The following is an 18,936-nucleotide window of genomic DNA, read 5'->3' as shown; positions in this document are numbered from 1 at the left end:
TCTATATGACAGTCTCTAGATCCATCCACGTCTCAACAAATGACTCAATTTCGTTCCTTTGTATGGCTGAGTAATATTCCATTGTACATATGTACCACATCTTCTTTATCCATTCGTCTGTCAATGGGCATTTAGGTTGCTTCCATGACCTGGCTATTGTAAATAGTGCTGCAATGAACATTGGGGTGCATGTGTCTTTTTGAATTATGGTTTTCTCTGGGTATATACCCAGTAGCGGGATTGCTGGATCATGTGGTAATTCAATTTTTAGTTTTTTAAGGAACCTCCATACTGTTCTCCAGAGGAGCTGTATCAATTTACATTCCCACCAACAGTGCAAGAGAGTTCCCTTTTCTCCACACCCTCTCCAGCATTTGTTGTTTGTAGATTTTCTGATGATGCCCATTCTAACTGGTGTGAGGTGATACCTCATTGTAGTTTTGATTTGCATTTCTCTAATAATTAGTGATGTTGAGCAGCTTTTCATGTGCCTCTTGGCCATCTGTATGTCTTCTTTGGAGAAATGTCTATTTAGGTCTTCTGCCCATTTTTGGATTGGGTTGTTTGTTTCTTTAATATTGAGCTGCATCAGCTGTTTATATATTTTGGAGATTAATCCTTTGTCCGGTGATTTGTTTGCAAATATTTTCTCCTATTCTGAGGGTTGTCTTTTCGTCTTGTTTATGGTTTCCTTTGCTGTGCAAAAGCTTTTAAGTTTCATTAGGTCCCATTTGTTTATTTTTGTTTTTATTTCCATTCCTCTAGGAGGTGGATCATAAAAGATCTTGCTGTGATTTATGTCCAAGAGTGTTCTTCCTATGTTTTCCTCTAAGAGTTTTATAGTGTCCAGTCTTACATTTAGGTCTCTAATCCATTTTGAGTTGATTTTTGTGTATGGTGTTAGGGAGTGTTCTAATTTCATTCTTTTATATGTAGCTGTCCAGTTTTCCCAGCACCACTTATTGAAAAGACTGTCTTTTCTCCATTGTATATCCTTGCCTCCTTTGTCATAGATTAGCTGACCATAGGTGTCTGGGTTTGTCTCTGAGCTTTCTATCTTGTTCCATTGATCTATGTTTCTGTTTCTGTGCCAGTACCATATTGTCTTGATTACTGTAGCTTTGTAGTATAGTCTGAAGTCAGGGAGTCTGATTCCTCCAGCTCCTTTTTTTTTCCCTCAAGACTGCTTTGGCTACAGAATAATATTTTTAATGCATAGAATAAAACACTTAAAATTTCAAAGAAAACCGACACCGTTGAAGGACATTTGTCAAATTTTTGAAAATTTGTGATACATGCTTAAATAATGCATTAAATCATGATCTAGTACACAGAGTTAATGACTACATAACTTCTAGTAGTGATGAGCACAAATAATATTTCAAGGTATTTGCAACAAGTATACTCTGATATGAAAATATTTGAGATTTCTGATGGAGATGAAGTTTTTTCCCCAACAGTCAAAAGGGGAAAGGGAAGTAAGTAAGATAACTTATAAAGTTCAGTCTTCCTCTAAGATGTTAGTTCTAGGTAATTTGCTACCCAGGACAGGGTATAGTCTTTTAGTTTCAAAAGAATTTGAGAAGGAAAATACATTAGAAAATGTATTCCATGTTATGCATATTCAAACCAAACCATAAATCTCACTGTCTAAAATTTCAAGTCTGTACATGGAAACAATGTAAATTTCCAACAACAGAATGATTAAAGAAGATGTGGTATATTTATACAATGGAATACTACTCAGCCATAAAAAAGAATGAAATAATGCCAATTGCAGGAACATGGATGGACCTAGAGATTATCATACTAAGTGAAGTAAGCCAGACAAAGACAAATATCATATGATATCGCTTATATGTGGAATCGAAAAAACTGATAAAAATGAAATTATACAAAACAAATAGACCCACAGACATGGAAAACAAACTTATGGTTACCAAAGAGGAAAGGTGGGGGAAGAGATAAATTAGGAGTTTGAAGTTAACATATACACACTTCTATATATAAAATAGGTAACCAACAAGGACCTACTGTATAGCACGGGGAACTATACTCAATATTTTATAATAACCTATAATGGAAAAGAACCTGAAAAAAAATGTGTGTAACTGAATCACTTTGCTGTACACCTGAAACTAACACAACATTGTAAGTCAACTATACTTCAATAAAAAAAGGAAAAAAATTATGTAAACATCATAAAATATTCCATGGTTTTGTGTGTTTCAAAATTTCAAAATACGGCATCATGCCGTATTAAAAAATTTCAAATCTGTAAAATTCAGACAAGTGCTTATGAAGTTGTTATCAAAAGGTAATTAAAATTACCTTTTAATAAGGTAAGATTTTAGGATTTGGAATGCAGGCTTTTCTGTCTTATGGTAAAATTGAGATTTTAGTTGAGTTCTCATCTCCTCGCATGCAGAACTGAGGGAGGGTGACCTGCAGAGGAGCCCTGCAGGAGCCGTGCTGTAGAGCAGCAGTCCCCAAACTTTTTGGCACCAGGGACCGGTTTCGTGGAAGACAATTTTTCCATGGAGGAGCGTGGGGTGTGGTGGGCGGTGGCGGGGTATGGTGGTGGTTCAGGCGGTAAGGCGAGCGTTGGGGAGTGATGGGGAGCAGCAGATGGAGTTTCACTCCGCTCTCCTGCCGCTCACCTCCTGCTGTGCGGCCTGATTCCTAACAGGCCTTGGACCTGTGGTTGGGGACCCCTGCTGTAGAGCACCAAACCCCCATCTGCTCATGAACTGATCCACTGCCTCAATCTGAGAGTCAGTAACAAAGCAGGTCCTGGACACGGTGGCCAATTTCAGGTGCTTTGCTGACATATCTAAACTAAGCTAATTGAGAAGAAATTTCACATGCTATTTCCGCAGTGAGAACTTTCTTGAATTTCAGCTTCTTCATTTGTCAAGGAGTCCTTGGATTTTGGAACTTTTAGTAGTAAATCTTCCAGATATCTAATCACTAATTGTCAGATACCAGAATGCACTAAAACTTACTTGAATTTCACAATTTAAAATCTTAACTTTAAAAAATATAACATGTAGCCCAGTGTATAAGGCACAAATATTCAATTTAATGAAACTTGTTTGGATTTCTATTTTCGGATTTGGCAAGCTATATTCACAGTCACTTAAGAAGTAGGATCCAGTGTATTACTGTTACTCCTGGGTGGCTGCGTAGAAATTTATAGGCCTGGGAAAGGCTAGGTAACGAGGATGCTCTGTAAAGAGGCACATTTCACCAGGGAGAAATTCATCCAAGTTGCATCACAATCGTCAAGAAATATATCTACTCAGTCACATGGTGTATTTTTCATGGTCTTTGCTTTATTCATTTCATGTGCATTTTGACTAAAAGGATACATTGTGCATTTTATTATCTCTTATATTTTCCAATAAATACAAACCTGGAATGCTTTTTTTCTCTTTTCCGTTCTTCTCAGATGTGTGATGATCATCAAATCAGAGAATAATTTTGAAATACAGCAGTCCATTTGGGCTGCTATAACAAAATACCATAGACTGGGTAGCTTATAAACAACACACAGTTATTTCTCAGGATTCTGGAGGCTGGAAATCTGAGGTGAGCGTGTCAAGCAAGGTAGGGTGAGGGCTCTCTTCCAGGTCACAGACTATATCCTTCTATGGTGGAAGGGGCTTTGGAGCTTTCTGGAGGCTCTCTCATAAGGCACTAATCACCTCCCAAAGGTCTCATCTCCTAATACTATCACCTGAAAGGTTAGGATTTGACATACGAATTTTGGGGTGACACACTGTGATATCTGTGATTTTTAAGAAATATATATTTGGTCATTCAAATATATATTTCTCATCTATATTTAGCTATGAGCTATATTCCTGGCTCATAGCTCCCCAAACCCTAGGAATTTCCTAAGTGCTAAGGATGATAAAAGGTGTATTTTGTTATGTTAATGAGATGACTTTTGGAAAGCATCTAAGGATGGGGGCTGTTGCCAGGAGAACCAGTCAAGGTTAGAACTTTCAGCGCCCCCTCAATCCCCCACTCCTCCAACCTCTGGGAAGGGGAGAGGGCCTGAGGTTTGAATCCATCATCAAAGTTAATGATTTAATCAATTGTGCCTATGGAATGAAGCCTCCATAAAAACCTAAGAGGACAGGGTTTGGAGAGTTTGCAGGTTGGTGAACATGTGGAGGTTTGGGGAGAATGACTCACCTGGAGAGGGATTGGAAGCTCTGAGACCTTTCTCCATACCTCTCCCAGTGCATCTCTTCGGTCTGGCTGTTTCTCAACTGTATCTTTTTTATAAAAAACCAGTAATCTAGTAAGTAAAATATTTCTCTGTGTTCTGTGAGCCACTCTAGCAATTTAATCAAACCCGAGGAGGGAATCTTGGGAACCTCTGATTTATAGCCAGTCAGTCAGAAGCACAGGTGACAACCTGGGCTCGTGTCTGAAGTGTGAGCGGTGCTGGGGGAGAGGGAGGAGCCTCCTCCACTTATTTATTTAATTCAATTGTTTATTTAAATCAGTATGGACTCATGGATATCTATTTTACACTTTGTGTTCTAAGCTAACGCTATTTTATTTATTTTGTTGCTCAAATTGTTCCAGCATTTGGCCATTGGGAGCTCTTTCCCTTGGCTCCTGCTTTCCTTTTGACATAGCCCCATCAATGTTTTGTTTTTTAGTACTTCTGTACTTTCTGGCACTATAAGATTCTCCAGACTTACTTTATATATTTCTTGCCCCAGTCCTAGAACCAGCCATTTCTCCAAGGAGCCTTGGTTTCTTTTCTGAGTGAATGGTGTTAGAAACCAAGATTTGGATGCTAGGTGTGCTTATCATTACTGGGGTATTGTCACTTCTAGGTCTTCTCTGCTGATGGAGTAAGGAAATATATGTGTATACATATTTATAACATCTATAAATATTTCTATATGTAACCATATACATCTATATTAAGCTAAACTTGAGGTCATACTGATATCTCCCATTATAATCAGTCACTAAATGCGTCATCCCAGCCTCTTCCCCTTGTTCTTCTATAACCCACCGCAGCAACACTGAGAAACCAGGCTCCCACCATCGGCTATCCATTTATTTACTGTTCAGTTATGGTACGCATGGATAGCAGTATCATCCTATGGGAAATAACTTTATTACTGTACTCCTATGGGAAATAACTTTATTAATTTTAGTACAGTGCTTATAAGCACTTCCTTTTGCCTTTAGTCTTGTAGTCTCCACTCATTTCTAAATTTATCTGGGTCAGCACATTTCCCCTCTCGACTCCCCTTCATTGAAGTTGTTTCATATACAGTATTTGTAATACAGTTATATTCTCTTATCATAGTTTCATTCCTTCTAGAGATCCTCAGACCTTATAAATGATTAAAATTTTTTTTTTATACATTAAGGTTTACTCTTTGTTCTATAAAGTTCTATGGGTTTTGACAAATGCATAATGTCATGTATCTGCTAGTACAGTATCATACGGAATCGTTTCACTGCCTGAAAAATCCCATTTGCATCACCTATTCAGTCCTCCCCGTCTCCCTCTGAAAGCCTTGGCGACCAGTGATCTTTTTACTGTTCGCTCTCCAGAATGTCATATAATGGAAATCATATAGTATGACTCTCTCTACTTTTAAAGAGATTAGTAAATAAAGATCTAAAACCCACACTTCTCTAAATATACCTCCAACCACAATTTTCTGAAGAGTATCTTGTCATTCACAGACATTTGATGTAAAGAAATTAAAAAATTTAAAGCATACTTTCTTATAAATTTTTATGAGTCAAGAGAAGTAGCTCGAAGTACAGTGCTGATTTAGTCTTCAAAATCGGTAAGATGAATTTTAAGGTTAAATAAAACAAACAAACTCACAGAAAAAGAGATCAGATTTGTGGTGGCCAGAGGCGGGGTGTGGAGGGAGGGGGAATTGGAGGAAGGCAGTCAAAAGGTACAAACTTCCAGTGATAAGATAAATAAGTACTAGGGCTGTAATGTACAACATGATAAATATAATTCACACTGCTGTGTGTTATATATGAAAGTTGGTAAGAGAGTAAATCCTGAGTTCTCATCACAAGAAAAAACCGTTTTTTTTCTATTTCTTTAATTTTGTACCTACAGGAGATGATGGATATTCACTAAACTTACAGTGATCATCGTTACATGATGTACGTAAGTCAAATCATTTTGTTTTACACCTTAAATTTATACAGTGCTGCGTATCAATTATATCTCAGTAAAAACGCGAAGAAAAAAAATTTAAGGTTAAATATGTATTGTTTTCTTTTCTAGCTCAGCTTTTCTAACTCTTGTTTCCCTCCCACTAAAGAACTAAGGTTTAGCTGTTGCTAAAAGAACTTTAAAATTGCAGGATGTAAAATTGATCTCGGTCAGTATTTCCAACTTGTTTGGCTGTCAGACACAAGAGGAGTTTTAATTTCTTGGCAGAGCACAAATGAGGTATAACTGTACACCTGGAATAAAGTGGACAACAAAAAAATAACACTGGTCACTGGTGACATCTCTATTTGCCAAATGCAGTGGACACTCCTCTGTCTTAAGCTTCCCTGATTTCTCAGCAGTGATTGAGCAGATGCACACTCCTCACTTCCGGAAACCTTCACCTCTATTAGCTTCCAGGCCCTACGTTCTCCCGTGTTTCTTCTACCTCCTGCTACTCCTTCATGAGTGTCTGGAGGTCCTTGAGGTTCAGTCCTAGGCACCTTTCTTCTTCACTGCTATCCTCTCTCTCGAAGTGATGTCTTCCATTCCCAATCTTTAAGTAAGCTCTCTATGTTTTCTCTAGGCTTCCATCTTGACCTCTCTCTTGATCTTATTCCCCACATTTCTTAAATCTTTAGATACTGAATTATTCTGAAAAGTAAAGGGGACTTATTGAAAAGGGAAAGGACAAGTTTTAAGCTCTGTTTATTTTCTTGCAGTGGCCTTTCAAGTGGATTCTTATGACTTCAATTAACTTAGAATTTCCTACAGGAAATATGTATGCAATTCTAAGTTTTTATCAGGAAGTTATATCCACTTATCATTGTCTTCCAACTTCCTTTTGGGGCTACAAATTAGCTGTAAACATGCTGAAAGGAATCATCTGCTGATATGCTTCTGGCCAAAAATATTTGTTTTGCCACTTACAGGAAGTCTGTCAATAAGGTCTTTATAAATATTGGTTACTTTGTTCCTGGACAGGTGGCCTTTTCACTGCCTATTAATTCTCAGCCTTTAGGTGGCCTTCTACTAGCACAGTGTTCTCAATCTTAGCTACACATGTATAATTACATGGGGAGCTTTTGAAAAGTGCTGATGTTTAGCTCCTTTAGAGATTCACATTCAATTGACCCTGAGCAGTGCCCAGGTAGAGATATGTTTTCAGAGATCCCTAGGTGATAGGAACATGAGGCAAAGTTTGAGAACCACTGACATCTGTACTAGAACAAACGATCTTTGCATTAATGGAGCATGGTATTCAATTCTGCCTCATTTCTCTCAGCCGAGTGATCTTGGGCATATTGCTTAAACTTGCTGAGCCCAATTCCTCCTCTGTAATACAGGATGGATAGTGTCAGCAACACAAAAGCTTGTTGTTGTTTTTTTTAACATCTTTATTGGAGTATAATTGCTTTACAATGGTGTGTTTCTGCTTTATAACAAAGTGAATCAGTTATACATATATATATATGTTCCCATATCTCTTCCCTCTTGCGTCTCCCTCCCTCCCACCCTCCCTATCCCACCCCTGAAGGTGGTCACAAAGCACCGAGCTGATCTCCCTGTGCTATGCGGCTGCTTCCCACTAGCTATCTATTTTACATTTGGTAGTGTATATATGTCCATGCCACTCTCTCACCCTGTCACATCTTACCCCTCCCCCTCCCCATATCCTCAAGTCCATTCTCTAGTAGGTCTGTGTCTTTATTCCCGTCTTGCCACTAGGTTCTTCATGGCCTTTTTTTTTTTTTCCCTTAGATTCCGTATATATGTGTTAGCATACTGTGTTTGTTTTTCTCTTTCTGACTTACTTCACTCTGTATGACAGACTCTAACTCCATCCACCTCACTACAAATACCTCTATTTCGTTTCTTTTTATGGCTGAGTAATATTCCATTGTATATATGTGCCACATCTTCTTTATCCATTCATCCGATGATGGACACTTAGGTTGCTTCCATGTCCTGGCTATTGTAAATAGAGCTGAAATGAAAATTTTGGTACATGACTCTTTTTGAATTATGGTTTTCTCAGGGTATATGCCCAGTAGTGGGATTGCAAAAGCTTGTTTTGAAGAGTATATAACTTAACCTAACTTGTCTAGCACTTTATAGGATCTGATAGAAGTTTAACCCCAAGTACAACCCTTCTTCATGACTGTCTCTCTCATTTTTCTTCCTTGGTAACATTTTTATTTTTTTAAAAATAAATTTATTTATTTATTTATTTTTGGCTGCGTTTTGGGTCTTCGTTGCTGTGCGTGGGCTTTCTCTAGTTGTGGCGAGGAGGGGCTACTCTTTGTTGCGGTGCATGGGCTTCTCTTTGCGGTGGCTTCTCTTGTTGTGGAGCACAGGCTCTAGGCACGCGGACTTCAGTAGTTGTGGCATGTGAGCTCAGTAGTTGTGGCTCGCGGGCTCTAGAGCGCAGGCTCAGTAGTTGTGGCGCACGGGCTTAGTTGCTCTGCGGAATGTGGGATCTTCCTGGACAAGGGCTCGAACCCGTGTCCCCTGCATTGGCAGGCAGGTTCTTAACCACTGTGCCAGCAGGGAAGTCCCCCTGGTAACATTTTTTTAACCATTAGTGTATTTTCTTTTGTTCTCCTAAAATGTAAATGTATTTCCACAGCAGCACTTTATATCCTGCTATTGTTGATGATAATAGCCATGAAAAAGCAGTGGTTCAAAAATCATGAAATGGGATCTTGTGTCAGCTGTGCTTCCCTCACTTAGTTCTTAATATCTTTATATTAGATGCCTGATAACTAACCTCATCCTTGATACACTTCCAGGTCTTTCCTGTTCATTTTGGAACTATATTTGACATTTATACCCTCTTCTAACCCTTTGAAAATCCCTGGTTTCAATCTTGTTATGCCCATAGGTGGTGATGGTGATGATTATGCTGAGGATAACTGTGACGTCATTTCCACTACCCCCGACTGCAATCACAATATGAAAAGGAGTCCATTTGTATAGTCTAAGTGGGAGAACATGAGTTAAACAAGCACCTTTTTCCATCAGCTGAGATATGTGTTATGGATATTTTCAAATTCTTCTTTTTGGTTGAATCAAGAGCTAATGCCTAGAGCCAGCCTAAAATCTATTTTCTCAGCTATTTGTGGCAGCTCATGAGATAGATAATTTTCTAATGAGATTGTTCTGAGTTCATGAAAAAGTCATTGATAAGCTATTAACATCAAACAAATTATTGTGAAAATGCCATTTAAATTTTTGTTTTCAGCTCTACCTGAAACAAAGAATACTTATTCTGTTGAAATTTTAATTGAAAATGTTTCTAGGCTGTAATCAATGTGGATATAAAGCCATCTCATTACATAAAAAATGAAATACTAGATGTAAAGTCCAAATTAATGGGGAGAGGAAGATATAATCAATATTTTATTCACATACTGGTGATTTATTTTGTTGTTACAGATAATGTACTGTTCAGAAGTATTTTAATCCATAAAGGACCATCTCGAATCCATTTGTGAAGTGTTCGATTCAAAAAGACATAATAATTCAACAGTAATATATACCCCCCAGACCAAATATCATTAAAAAAAATCAATACCACATTTTCAGCATAGAGAATGCAGCATGCTGCACTTGACTCAGCATAACACAATTCTCTTCCATGAAAAGTTGCAGATCAAACAGTTCAGTGACTAGGTAGACTTTAAAACAACTAAATAATAACAAGGAAATGAAGGGAAAAATGTTTCTTTAAAAAGATAGCCAAAGATCTAAAGATGACCATTGTCCTGTTGTGGTTTATAAATGACTGATGAGAAAATAGTATGGGCATCCATATTAACCCCAAGCTTAGTTTTGCAGGGAATTAAAAAAAAGAGAAGCAAGGAAGGAGATCTTGGAGCAGATAGCCAAATTCCATGGTATCCATAAAAGCAGAGGACAGCCACCCACGATGTACCTAATATCATCCTGCACAATAAAGAAGACTTGTTAAACTGGGAAGTCATTTTTATTATTTGAAGGAAGGATGCAGATAAGTCAGGGAAACACCAACAAATTGATCGCGAATATGATGGAAACATTAGTTACATAAGTACATACATAATGCTGAAGTCTTATCTGGGACAAAGTTTCAACTTCCTTTTCCTATCAATATTATTCCATAGATTTTGGGGGAAACAAAAATGGTCTCCACGTTAGGGCATTCGGATAAGCTAAGTCAATATTGGTAGTGAAATAATTTAAGGCAGGTAGCTAGACGGAGGCTGATAAACTAACAAGTGGCTGTCATGTTAATGCACACTTTCTGATGATGTCATAGGAGCTTGTCTGCTGGCTTTCCCCAGCCACACTGTCAGGTTCTTGATGTAGAGAGCTTGCTCACGCTCAGTGGTCTCTAAGAAGTGCCTTTCACCAGACTTATTTGGCAACTCCTCCTCTAAATCATCTCATACAAAGTTCTGAATTGTTGTATCTGCTCAGAGAGAGTCATTGCCTCTGAATTCATTCCTAAACGTTGCTCTGCCCTGTATCACAACTATAATTCACTTTAAGCCAACTCAGTATAATAAAGTATGGATCTACACAAAAGCGTAATAATTTGGGGATGTTGCATCTGGTTACTGAGAGGGAGGGTGAGAATGGCCAGAGAAGGTCAGGATTGTAAATCCAGGCAATACACCATGAAATGAATCTGAAGGAAGGTCCTGAACTGGATGCCAATCCAGCAGGCAGGAAAACCAGATAGCGTACATGTACCTTTGGTCCAAACCAAGCCCAAGATCTGGGGCAGGTGACTCATAGAGATTCAAAGGTCACACAGTTAACCCAGGTACAGTTGGAAGGCAGCCAGCAGGGATCAGAGACTTAATTTCCAGAAGATAAACGATGGAAGACATAGACTTTAGAGGAAATAGAAGAACATGCAGAGACATGAAAAAGTAGGCAGTAACTAAAACTGAATACTAGCAACATGGAAAACTAGAACCCAGTAGGTTGGGACTTGTGGTACCATGGGCCATCAGTGAGAACGGCTAGGCAGTGACTTGGAGAGCTGTGGGTAACCAGGGCATCTTTGAGTGTCAGGCCTCAGGCCAGGACGATGTCAGGCCTCAGGCCAGGACGATGCTTGCGTCAGAGCAGTTTAATCACTCGATAGCAGATGTTTGAGTAACACAAGGGTGGGAAGTCAGACATGATTACAGGGGCAATCTGTCTACCCTAACACAGAAATTCAAATATGTGGAACTTGGTTTTTTCCAAAGCTGTTCACATTTTTAGGAATGCATTTATTGAGTAAAGTGTCATACCTTCTTTTCTCCTTTAATATATTCACTCCAAAATTTATTAATTGCATATTGTGACTCAGGTAACAAACCGTGCACTTGGGATAAAGGGATACAGATGACATGATTCCTGCCTTTAGAAGCAAACAGGTGGATGAACTGATACTTAAAATATCAAGTAGTTAGTTCAACAGGGAGAGAAGCCTAGGGTAGTATAGGGCACAATTTGGGATGAGGAAGCTGGATGAGGCTTCCTGCAGTGGGACAGCAACAATCTGAAGTGTAATGGGTGAGTATCATTTATTCAGGTAGATGGGCAGGGGTGAGGGGCAATGTAAAATGGGGAAGAGGTCATTCTAGCCAGAAGGACTGCAAGGCCAATATAGGAGGTGAGAGATGGTAAGCAGTTAGGCAAGAACTGCCAAGAAGTGGAAGACAATGAGATTAGAAAGATGAGCAAGGGTTGGATCCAGGAGGGCCTTGTGTATCAGGATAAGGAAACTTAGTGTCATTCTATTTATTTATTTATATTTTTTCTTCCAGTTTTATTGAGATATAATTGACACACAGCACTGTATAAGTTTAAGGTGTATAGCATAATGACTTGACTTACATACATCATGAAATGGTTACACAATAATTTTAGTGAACGAACATCTATCATCTCATATAAATACAAAATAAATAAACAGAAATTTTTTATTCCCTTGTGATGAGAACTCAGGATTTACTCCTTAATTTTCCTGTCACATGGGTCTGTATTAAGCAATCTGGCTGGTAGTATTCTCATGTTTAGCTTCCCCTGCCAGGTATTTTTTCCCTTCTCTGAAATCATAGTCCTTTATAGCATTATTTCAGATAGACAGAATTATTTTTGAACCCTTTTTCTTTTAACATAATTTTTTTCAAAGCTCTTACTGAGAGAGCCAACTTTTAGTTTGCCTCAACCCTCCTGAAAATAATAAAATTTAATATTCCGCCTATAAATATCTACCACACATGAAAATATTCACTGTTCTAGGCCAGACTCAGGTAGGAAACATACAATTTGATTCTTAAAATATGGAAACCCTTGACAAAAGTTTTAAAGGGACAATCTGTGGTACAAAATTTTTGTTTTTGAGAGGGATGATTTTAGCTTGGTTTTAACTTCTATTGGTATTACTTACTAGCATGTATTGTTTCTTTTCTACTTGCTAAAGTAATGCATAAACTGAAGAAAATTTAGAAAATATATAAAAATATAAAGAAAAATTCTATTCTGCATAATTATTTAAAATATTTCATATATATTTTCTAATCTTTTATGTATGCATGTGGTATTTTGAACAAAATTAATATCATATTGAACATGATTTTTCTTTTTGAAATTTACTTTCAGTATTTAAAATAGCAGTTGAAAATTATGAGCAGGGGAGTGACGAGGTCAGATTTACCATTGAGATGGCTTACTCTGTTGACCGTGAAGGCAATGGGCAGTGGTGGGTATTATCATGAAACAAAAAAATATGCATGTCTTGGCCATCCCCCAGGGGTCATCCACATACCTCTTCACCAGTTTTTTTTTGGCCCCTATCTTTCAATATAATTCCTTTCAGACCTCTAACAACCATCTAAGCCATTCACCTGCGCGGGAATCCATGTGTATCTGTACTTTGGACCACTTCTCTTTCCACACACACAAAAACAATCTATTTGGATTGCTTGCTGTTGCGCCTAATGGAAAGATTTCCTTTCATCACTGCCCTTGAGGACCAATGCTGAGTGGGACTGTGACACAACAGAAGTCCGTTTTTGCCAGCACCAACATTGCACTGACTCATCTGTGCACCAGGACTGTTATTCTTCCTCGGTCAGGTGGTTGGAAGGGACCAGCTCTCCCTTCCCCATGAGACCTTATAAATAAGCTGAGGGATTGGTGTTAATACAACAAAGGTATGTAATGCGGCAGTCTGGGCTGCCTTTTCATATAATTTACTGGTGCCTTCTAGATCTGATCCTGAAAGTATTATTTATTCCTATCATTCTATCAGTAACTTAACACATCACTGCTATGCACTTCTGATCTTATGACTTGCTAACTACATCCACCTTGCTTTCAACAATTAAAAGGTAACACCTGATCGCTGCTGTTCTGGAATCAAACCTTCTGGCACTAGAGAGCAGAGCTGTATGGTACCATCTTCTACTATAAATACTGTGCTTCAGAGGACATCCCTCACTGAATTTCTTAAAGATATTTCTTAAGGATCCCCCTCATGCCCCATCCATGCATTCTGTTGCTCTAGTGAAGGTATCCTCTGGGCCCTCCCAGGAAACATAGACATGGATTGGGTTCTTACCTAATAAATCCACTTGAATATTCCAACCTCCCTGAATCTTCTGGCCTCTTTCTTAGTACTATGCTAAGGAAGTTCTGGCATGTCTACCTCGTTTATTATGGACCCATCATGTTTAAACTTCAAGAAAGCATCCCAGCAATGTATAGGGACTGGTTCCCCTTTTCCATAAATTCTCCTTTGTTTGGTTTTATATTTCTTCCCTTGGACCAACACCCTCAAGATCCACTCCTACATGTGTTCTCCCAGTTCCTATGGTACAGATTAGCCAGGTTCTGTGGTTCCTTCAAGTGTAAGGTATTTCCTCCCAGAGTATGACCTCTCTATGCCTGTATCAGCTGTGCTAAGATTTGACCCTGCTCCTGGCCTGCGGGTAGTGAAGGACGTGGGGTTGGCTCTTGGGGAGGACATGTCTTGAGGAGGTGTCAACTTGTAAGGCACCTGCATCAAGTGAAGGCCTTTCAGGGTATCCAGCCTGCTCTCCTCTTCTTTCGCCTTCATGGAAAGTTTAGGGGAATCTGAGAGTTGAAGATTCTCAGGCTCATCCAGGAAATATTCCCATCCCAGGTCTCAGAATTCCCCTTTTCTTATAAGAGAGATATGGTTTGGCATGGGTGACTCTTAAGTCTATACATTTAGTTTCCTTTGCAATCTTGCTAGTGTTACTGTTGGATTCTGTGCCTGATATTCAACACAATTTGTCCTGCAGCTGCAAGAGACAAGGCTCCTTCACAACCTCTGTCTGGCTCTCTGGCTTTCACAGCTTATGTATGTCGACAGTTTAATACCCCAAGCTTATCATTTAATTTTTTCAAGGAGAACCAATACAAGGAAGTATTATCAAGCTGGCTACTACCAGGGAAAGTTAATAAAAGCCAACCTGCTCTACAATCCTATAAGTATCATTGCCTCTGTGCCATTCAAGTGCTATAGCTGCAGCATAACCCAATACCTCACATCCAACTATATCTTATCTGAATAAACCACAGTTAAAAACAACAATACCTACTAATTGTGATGCTACTGCATGCCATGGGTTATCACCAGCTATTTACTGTAAGTAATGGGGTCCTTAACGCCATCTGACTCATAAGAGAGCCACCCTATGAAATGCAACTTAGGATCATCTTTCCTGGGGAAGAAAAGGAGAAACCATTATCCATAGGCTCCCACTCCCCATTTGTCAAAGGTTCGCCTCCTGGGACAAATCACCTGCACTTCTGGGTTGTATATGGCCTGGCATGGAACAGGTTCCTGTGGTGTCTCACTCTGTGGTGTCAACAGAGACATCCCAGAGTGGAAGGAAAGGTGTGCCTGGCACAGGACTGAGGAAAAGCACCGTCAGGCTGCACCCGCACAAGTAGGTCAGAACCCATGCAGTACTGGTTGTCAGGGCTGTGGCTGGACTGAGGGACAGTGAAGCTGAGGAGATCTGAAATGGTGCGTAAGCTGTCCCCCTAGTACTAAGATACTACATGTAGCCACTCACCGTTTTTAGGAAAAAAATGTAAACCCACTTAAATCCAAATTCATAAGTTGAAAACGAATATGTTAGGTATTGTGCTTAGTAATGTAAACTGAGTGTACCATTAGTAAAACCATATCATTATAGAGCTAGAGAAATAGTGAATTAGACTCATCTGGCTCTGTGTGTGTCTGTGTGTGTTATTTTTGATGAATATTGTTTTTAGGGGATCTTAAAGTTGGAAACCTGTCAGGAGGGATCTGAAGGTCTGACATTTTCTCCACTCGTTAGGCGAATGAATGTGCAAAGGAATCAGCCTGGGCTTGGTGCAGAGCTACCTGGACTAGATTTCTGAGAAATCTAATGTCAGCTAGAGAAGCGCCCCAACTGAGGAACTTAAGGATGAACCAAAGCTTCAGAGCAAAAGCATGTCAGTTAAGCTTGTACCAATATGCGTGGTGGAGTACATACACATTAGTCTTCCATGGCCTACCATAAGGGACCTTGAACTTTTTGTTTGCACATCAGTTAAAATAATACTGAAAAATCTTTTTATTTCTTCCACATTAGGTTAACAGCTAAAGTAATTTACTCTAAGTTAAGTTGTTGAAAATAATGTAATTTCTGGCCAATTGTAAGTGTTAGCCCTACAACAAACTGTCAAATAATTAAAAAAAATTTCCAGTGGAATCTTGAAACAATAGCAATTCAATAGCCACAATACCTCATTTAAATATGGGAACAAGATTATTTTAATAATCAGAAAATTTATATATACCATTCCTTTTCTTTTTGAATTTCCCTTCCATTCAACTCCCTCCACAAATTTTTAATCTAATGGAATTTTTTTATGCTTGGATGTCTTATATTGATTACATACACTCTGTAAAAATTAAGTATATGAATTGAAATCTGAAATTAACATGTTTTCTATAAGCCTCTAGTAGATCTAACTTTATTACTGTTGTTATGACACAATGCAACGTACTTTGCAAATTTTTATGGTTATATAATTATATCTATAAACATAGAAGTAAACTTGATATGAGAAAGGCTCACGCATTCATATGCAGGTCTATGGGACTGCAAGGGTAAGCCCCGCTGGCCACCAGTGCCAGGCAATCTAGATGTGTCCCCTGGGAGGCAGTTTCAAAAACCACGGCACCAGGCACAGAACCCGGACCGCAGATGCGCGTGATAGGGCATTTCCGGAGACGCGCACGCTCCGAGCGCGGCGAGGGAGAGCGCGAACATGGTGGCGGCCTCCGCCCTCTGTTTCTGGAACGCTCCCCAGCAGGCCGCCAAATGAGTGTCAACTCAGACGCTTGCCCCTTGGGCGAAGCTCCCAGACAAGCTGAGCGTGTCCCACACACAGTCCCGGAGCAGCCCGGTCGTCGGCGGGAACCGTGGGGCAGGTGAGTCCGGGCTGGAGTCGTGTGCGTTTTCTAAGCCAGGTATTTCAGGGGCTTGTCTCTCAGGTGCAGGTCTTAAAGGTTGAAGATGTCCCATGTGGGGTTCAGGCCCTCGTCTCCTCGGGGAGAATCTCCCATTTTGTGTTCCCTCCTGACGGTGGGGCACTGTGCTGGGAGGGGGTGGGGTTTATGGTGAGGTTGTGTCGCAGCCTCTCCTGCCCGGTTTGATGTGGACCTTCTCTTGTTTGTCAGGCAGGTAGGAGTTGCTTAGACAGTGTTTAGGTTTTTTTGCAGAGGCAGTTGTTCCATACGTAGCTGTAGGTTTGGTGTGTTTGTGGAAGGAGGTGAGTTCAGGAACCTGTTAACCACGTCATCTTAAACTGGAACCCCCGAAAAAGGTTCATGATGAAATAGCTTAGCTTATCATCTGCATCTGAATATTACTGATTATGGGAATGAGACGCGGTTCAGTGGAATAAAACAGCCAAAAAGTGGAAGATACTAGGTATACAAAAGGTATATTAATGATAGCTTATTCTCATTAATCTAAATCTACCGGATATGTAATAAGAATAAATAAGCAAACACAGAAGCGATTGACGGAGGATAGCTGTCAGAAATCTTGGTGCCCAAGTGAAAAATGAATATGGATTTTCACGTATATAGTTGTGAAAGGGAAGGTCCAGCAAGATCTCTCTAGTTTGGTTGTATTCTCAGAACGAAGCTGAGGATCGGGAAGATCATTGCTTTAAAGTTACCCGTGCTTGCTTAGCCTTGGAACATTTTTGTATGACTCAGGGGTACTTGCACCCCCATTCAAAGACCCCTAGTTATTTGCCATGTTTTATGAACATTATGAATTCCATCATGATCCAATAGAACAAAAGCCATGAGAATAATAGAGTGTGTGCATAAGCAGGGATGTGCATTTACACTGGAAATAAAAGTAGAAATCAAGGTCGAGCTAATTTTTTAAAAAAGTGAGAAAATAAGAAAGTTCATGTCTGAATGCAGTGTAGGAATGATTCTGAAAGAAGAACGGGCAAATCAAACAAATGTGAGAAGTATTGATTGTATCCTACCAGCAATATCAGAAAAAGGGATGATGAAAACGTATTTACTGAATGAAAAAAAAAAAAAAAAAAAAAAGCCAGAAAAGAAAACTGACCTTTTTAAAATTATTTATTTATTTATTTGTTTAATTTATTTATGGCTGTGTTGGGTCTTCGTTTCTGCGCGAGGGCCTTCTCCAGTTGCGGCAAGTGGGGGCCACTCTTCATCACAGCGCGCGGGCCTCTCACTATGGCAGCCTCTCTTGTTGCGGAGCACAGGCTCCAGACGCGCAGGCTCAGCAATTGTGGCTCACGGGCCCAGTTGCTCCGCGGCATGTGGGATCTTCCCGGACCGGGGCTCGAACCCGTGTGCCCTGCATTGGCAGGCAGATTCTCAACCACTGCGCCACCAGGGGAGCCCAGTGACCTTTTAAGCATGTGGCTAGAGGATTCCTGTCACCACTGCAGGTCAATGATCAGATTATGATTCAGGAGAAGACATGCAGGTTTTGGGCAGTTTAAAGCCTAAGCTTGGTGGCAGTGTTTCTATGACCTCTTAATAGATTTCAGGCCTGGTAGCATCTGGACAATATCAAAGCGTGGGACAAGGCAGCCTGCGCAGGCACCTACACACTCACAGGCACCACCAGAAAGGATGCTGCAGGCCTCAGCAGACTGAGTGACTGTGACTGTGAGTGGCCACCCCTACTAACAGTGTAGGTTTCTCTGGGTCATACTCATGCTGTCTCCAGATTCACTGAAGATTTATTATACTTTACATCCTGGTTTTCTGTATCGTAGGGGAATCAAGAATGGGACTGTATTCCCACTTTCAGCAAATCGGCATAAAGAGGAGGCAGCTGGAGGTAGCAGGGCCTGACTGGTGGGGCTCTGAAGCTGCAGTGTTATCTTTTAATTAACAAATCAAGTAGACATTTTAAGCTCCTATATGTGGGTGTATTTGGTTTTGTCTTAATCTTTATAGATGATGTTAAAGATAATAATTAGCTTTTTCTCACTTAGAGTCCTTGGAGCTCTCTCCATTCTTTGTGCTTATTTATGCTAGGCACAATTCAGATAATACTCATTTAAAAAGTTTCTAACATGTCAATCATATGTCCATTTATTCATCTATTCAAGATATATTTATTGTGCAAATGCTATGTACTTGGCATTGG

Source organism: Eschrichtius robustus, chromosome 2 (genome assembly GCF_028021215.1).
Source record: "Eschrichtius robustus isolate mEscRob2 chromosome 2, mEscRob2.pri, whole genome shotgun sequence".
NCBI lineage: Eukaryota > Metazoa > Chordata > Mammalia > Artiodactyla > Eschrichtiidae > Eschrichtius > Eschrichtius robustus.
The sequence above is the reverse complement of the archived record's forward strand: the minus strand, read 5'-3'. Positions refer to the sequence as shown.